This window comes from Pygoscelis adeliae, unplaced genomic scaffold (genome assembly GCF_000699105.1).
Source record: "Pygoscelis adeliae isolate BGI_AS28 unplaced genomic scaffold, ASM69910v1 Scaffold223, whole genome shotgun sequence".
NCBI lineage: Eukaryota > Metazoa > Chordata > Aves > Sphenisciformes > Spheniscidae > Pygoscelis > Pygoscelis adeliae.
Window position 1 is genome coordinate 1764320 of NW_008824543.1, and position 5020 is coordinate 1769339.

The 5020-nt window shown below is 38.4% G+C and overlaps 1 protein-coding gene across 3 annotated transcripts in view; it reads left to right on the forward strand.

Annotated features, from left to right (window-relative positions):
- The first annotated feature begins 278 nt into the window (after positions 1-278).
- Positions 279-5020, forward strand: part of FXR1 (fragile X mental retardation, autosomal homolog 1) — a 28630-nt gene continuing 23888 nt past the window's right edge. For all 3 annotated transcript variants that reach the window (XM_009321713.1, XM_009321715.1, XM_009321714.1), the window contains exon 1: positions 279-327. The gene's annotated coding sequence lies outside the window, so the exon portion shown is untranslated. The remainder of the gene's footprint in view (positions 328-5020) is intronic.

Here is a 5020-nt window from a genome sequence, read left to right on the forward strand (position 1 = left end):
AATAAACTCTGATAGTGAGTTTTCAGTTGTAAATGTGCTAGTCTGATTTGAGCAGTCATTTGAAACAATCCATGTGCAATGTATTTCTTAGAATAGCCAGCTAAGAATATCAGTAACCTCATGCGAGCAGTGGGATCGTGTCCTGGAACTTCCCTAAGTTGGAACCATAGTACTAGTGGTGGTCTGCTGTTTGGCTTAGTTTCAGGCTGTATTGAAATTGCTGCCTTGTTTTGATTTCACATGCATTCTTACAACAAAAATGTTTTTGTTTTAGGGATTTATCAAAGATGTTCATGAGGACTCGCTCACAGTTGTATTTGAGAACAAGTAAGTATTTTATTAAAAAAATAATTATTTGAGTATTAGGTTGTTTTGGTTTTGTGGTTTTGGTGGTGGGTTTTTGTTTAGTTGTTTTGACATAAAGAGGAAGTAGATTTCATTAGAAAGGTATAGTTCTAGAAGTACAGGCTCACTATTCTGTTCAGAGTCTCCATAAATTGCTTTCTTGAATCGCTGTATCAGAATTCATCTCATGAGTTACACAGTCCTTTACATTTTTTTGGTATCTTTTAGTGATGCCCATAGATGACAGCCAAATTTAATTAAAATAATAATCAGTGGCAGAGGCCTGATACTCTTATACTAAAGCAGAAAGATGGACAATACCAAAGTACTTCTATTAAATAAACAATTCTCTGTGTGTATAATCTGAGGAATGCTGATGGGTGTTCTCAACCAAAGAGAAATAGAGAGAAGTATCCTGATGGTGATTGATTTTTCTTTTTAACTATTAAGAAAATAAATATATGTACATATCCAGTCCAAAGACTGTTGTGGTTTAATCCCAGCCAGCAACTAAGCCTCACACAGCTGCTTGCTCACGCCCCCCACAATGGGATGAGGGAGAGAATCGGAAGGGTAAAAGTAAGAAAACTCGTGGATTGACATAAAGATAGTTTAATAGATAAAGCAAAAGCTGTGTGCGCAGGCAAAGCAAAACAAGGAATTCATTCACTACTTCCCATGGGCAGGCAGGTGTTCAGCCATCTCCAGGAAAGCAGGGCTCCATCACGCGTAATGGTTACTTGGGAAGACAAACACCATTGCTCCAAATGTCCCCTCCCTTCCTTCTTCCCCCAGCTTTATATGCCAAGCATGACGTGATACGGTGTGGAATATCCCTGTGGTCAGTTGGGGTCAGCTGTCCCCCTGTGTCCCCTCCCAACTTCTTGTGCACCCCCAGTCTGCTCCCTGGTGGGGTGGGGTGAGAAGCAGAAGAGGCCTTGACTCTGTGTCGGCACTGCTCAGCAGTAACAAAAACATCCCTGTGTTATCAGCACTGTTTTCAGCACAAATCCAAAACATAGCCCCATACTAGCTACTAGGAAGAAAATTAACTCTACCCCAGCCAAAACCAGCATAAAGGCCCAATTTTTTTTTAGTGGAAAAGAGTGCAAATCTGGAGAAAGAATTATCCATGAGGCCCTCTTCATTTAATACATAAACACAGCAGTGCCACTAGGGACTTGTAGTGGCAAGTTGAAGATAATCCATGGGATGGTAAAGTACAAATGAATACCTGTTGTTCAGCGTTCAGACTGATAACACTGTGGATTACCTGGGAGATTCCAGGGCTAATTTGAGATGTTCTGGGAGCTACATCCTCTTTCCTGTTTCCCTTCCAGTTGCTAGGTGGAGATCCTAAAAATGTGTCAGCTTTTGATGTGAAAATTGTTACTAAACTCTTCCAGCACAAACCTGTAGATTAGTCGTTGAGCCTTTCTTTAAGAAAGATTGCTGGGTAATAAAGGTAATACTAGGGAGCGTGCGAGTGTGTGTTTATAAATAGTATTTTATAATCCTGAGTATATAATCCTAGGGTGTGTATGTGTATACATATATGTGCGTATACATGTGTATAAAAATAAATCCTAGGGTGGGAAAAAAGAAGTAATCCTAGGATTTACTCTGCAAAGTCCAGTCTTTGTTTCTTTCTGACCTGTGTTTTCTAGCCCTCCTTTTATGAAAAATAGTTAGAAGATGAGGTGGCAACCATAATTTGTACTAACACCTATTGAGGTGGTTATGGAAGTTGTTACTGTCCCCTAGGTTTTCATACTCCCACCCCAAAACCCAACAAACAGGAAAAAACCAAATCGGGTCCTTCCTGCTATCCATGATCTGAGGAGATGTGACAAATCTTCAGTTTCATATTCAACACCCGTATTACTTTTCTTTAAGGTAGGAGGCTCTTTGCCTTCAGAGCATATGCTTTCATGTCGGAAACCAAGTAAGCTAAAGGAAGTGCCTGTGGTTCACAGCAGGGGTCTAATTGTTGGCAAACACATTTCTAGTGTTTAGTATCCGTGTCATCCATGTGTTTTACAGAAAGTCTGGCAGCAGCAGCCATGTTCCAAAAAGGATGGGATAGAACATATGTTGAGTGTTTTGTTGACCAAAAATAGGTCTTACCAGGAAGCGTGTATACAGTTCTAGTCAAATTATTCTGTGATGTAAATCTGATAAATTATTACCCTTTTTACTGAGTTAAATTCATAAGGGCTTTAGTAGAACCGAAGTTGGCGAGTGTCCTGTCCTGAATGCATCATTCTGTTGTGATAGTGATCAGCACTAACGAAGTAAATGCATCTACTCCCCTAAAGGCAGTCTAAATTGTCAGCTGGCATTTTCTGCTGTTAACCAGTCTTTATCTACAGCTATTGTAAAGTTCCCAAAGTTGGTGTACTAGCACGGACTGCTAATGATGATTTTGTGGCCATAGCAATAATTAATCTCTGGGCAGATATCCTTGATTCTTTTAAGAGACGTTTGTTGGAGGGTAAGGAGGCGGAGAATGATCACAGGAGCTTCAGGAACTGGAAACTTACTACTGTGTAAGGCAAAAAATTGGATGTTGAGGTGCAATTTCATATAGGCCCATTGGAGTTTGAAGCAGCCATATTGAAAGAAAGACTTCTCCGTTGTAAGAAGCAAGCACCTCCCTTTTTTTGTAATTTGTGCCAGATGTTTGGGATAATCCTTCTGACTACTAAGTGTCAGTTCTGTCATACCCTCTTAGTAGGTAATTTGTAGCCAGTCAAAAGTGATGTCTTAAAACATTTTGTTTTGCATTTCACCAGTGAGATGCTCCAATTTTGGATTTTTTGCCATCAAAACTTTGATTCCTCATATTCTGAGAACTAAGCCTTCTGTGCACTTTTCCACTGTTTTATTAAAAAATACCAAAACATCTTGCAGCTGATAGTGGTAAGTCATTATTAGCCCATGCACTTCTAGTGGATGGAGTTCCTTTAGATGATTAGAGATGGAACCAAAATTAGCCTACTGCAACTTCAAGCAGATTTTATTGAAGGTACAAGGTCTCTTCAATCACAGCATCTCATTATGGGCAGTTTATAACTTTCTGTAAGCTCCCATTTGCTAGATTCTTTAACCTCAAGGCACAGTTGAAATTCTCAAGAGAACTTTAAGCAGCTCATTTGAGTTTGCAACATTTTTGATCCTGTTGTTCAGTTACGATTATTATGCTCACACTGTTTCTGAACTGAAGTTTTATATACCCTATAATTTAGGGAATGCATTTTGTCCTCAAGTCTTAGTATTTGCCTTTGCATCTGTGAGAGTAACAACTTCACAAAGGCGGGGAGGAGAAGGAAAAACCCAAACCCTGAGTTTAGTGACCATTATAGTTGCAACAAGGGCAACTGAATTGCAAGTGATTTTTGCCAGCCCCCTTCACCATTTCTCAGAAATAGAATGAGATTTAAATAACATCTTATGGCCAAAATACCTTCCAACTTCAACAAAAGCTATCTGTACTCTTCATGGGTTTTTTCGTGTTTTTCCGAAGTTCCACTATGGTTAAAAGAAAAACAAAGTGTATAATAATGGCTAGAGCAAAACTATATGGATACGTCACATCTTTATTAAGTGAGGTACTTGAGTGTAAGCTGTCTTTTCAGAGGAAACATATAAATATATCCATCTTGTAGAAAGTTGCAGAAGTGCCCTTTGCTCTTAATGCTGAGACTTGTTCCACTAGCTTGGGCTGCTCTGCATGTATTATAAGTAAGCAAAACAAATTACTTGCAGTAATCTTTACTGTTACAAGTTGGTTCTGGATTCTGTCTGTATCTGATGTGAACTTTGATTAAGATGGGCATAAATGATGAATGTTGGAATGCTTTGGCAGATACCATCAAAGTCCCTCAGATATTCTAAGTTAATAAGGGTTTTTTTGGTGTGTTTTTTTTCCCCTGGTTTTATTTCAACCTGTGTAGAGTCTTCAGTTGGGTTTCTGAATAAAAGAGTGAGGAACAGCTGATGGTATTCTGTGACATTCACAGAGTAGAAAGAAAAGGAATTTCAGGAGAACATGGAGGATGTGAATTGCTCCAGTAGTCTTCATAAAATGCACCTAAAATATACACTTCCACAAGTAAAATTCTTTGTAGAGCCAGCTATGGTAAAACAAGTAGCCTTTCTGTACAAGAAGGTAAAATTTTAACTTTATACGCCTAGTAGTAATTGGTATTGATAAGCAGTTATAAAGGTATGTTTTGAACTGAAGCTGCTTGCCAGACACTTACTGGGGAGCGTTAACAAGTTTGTAGGTAGAAATGTGAAGTTTTGTTAATGATCAGAGTCAGATTTTCCTGGAATACTTAAAGCATTGATGGTAAGCAGTTGAAATGTTAAGTATGAGGTGAAGAAATGGATGAACCCCATGGTTCAAAGATATTCATGCGAAGATAAGCTTACATTTGTATAAAGGCTTTATGACTTGGAACAGTAGAAATGTAAGTACCTCATCTAATAATCTTTTCACTGGGGTTTTATGAAAGCCATTTAGTCAACCCAGTCCAGTTAAATTTTTAAGTTAATTTAAAAATTGTTTCATCATTAAATATCTTTCCAGATACTATTTTTGTCTTGACAGGGTTATTTTGTTCCTTTGCTTGTAAGGTTTGCTTTCTAGCAATGAAGAAACAGGCTTGAA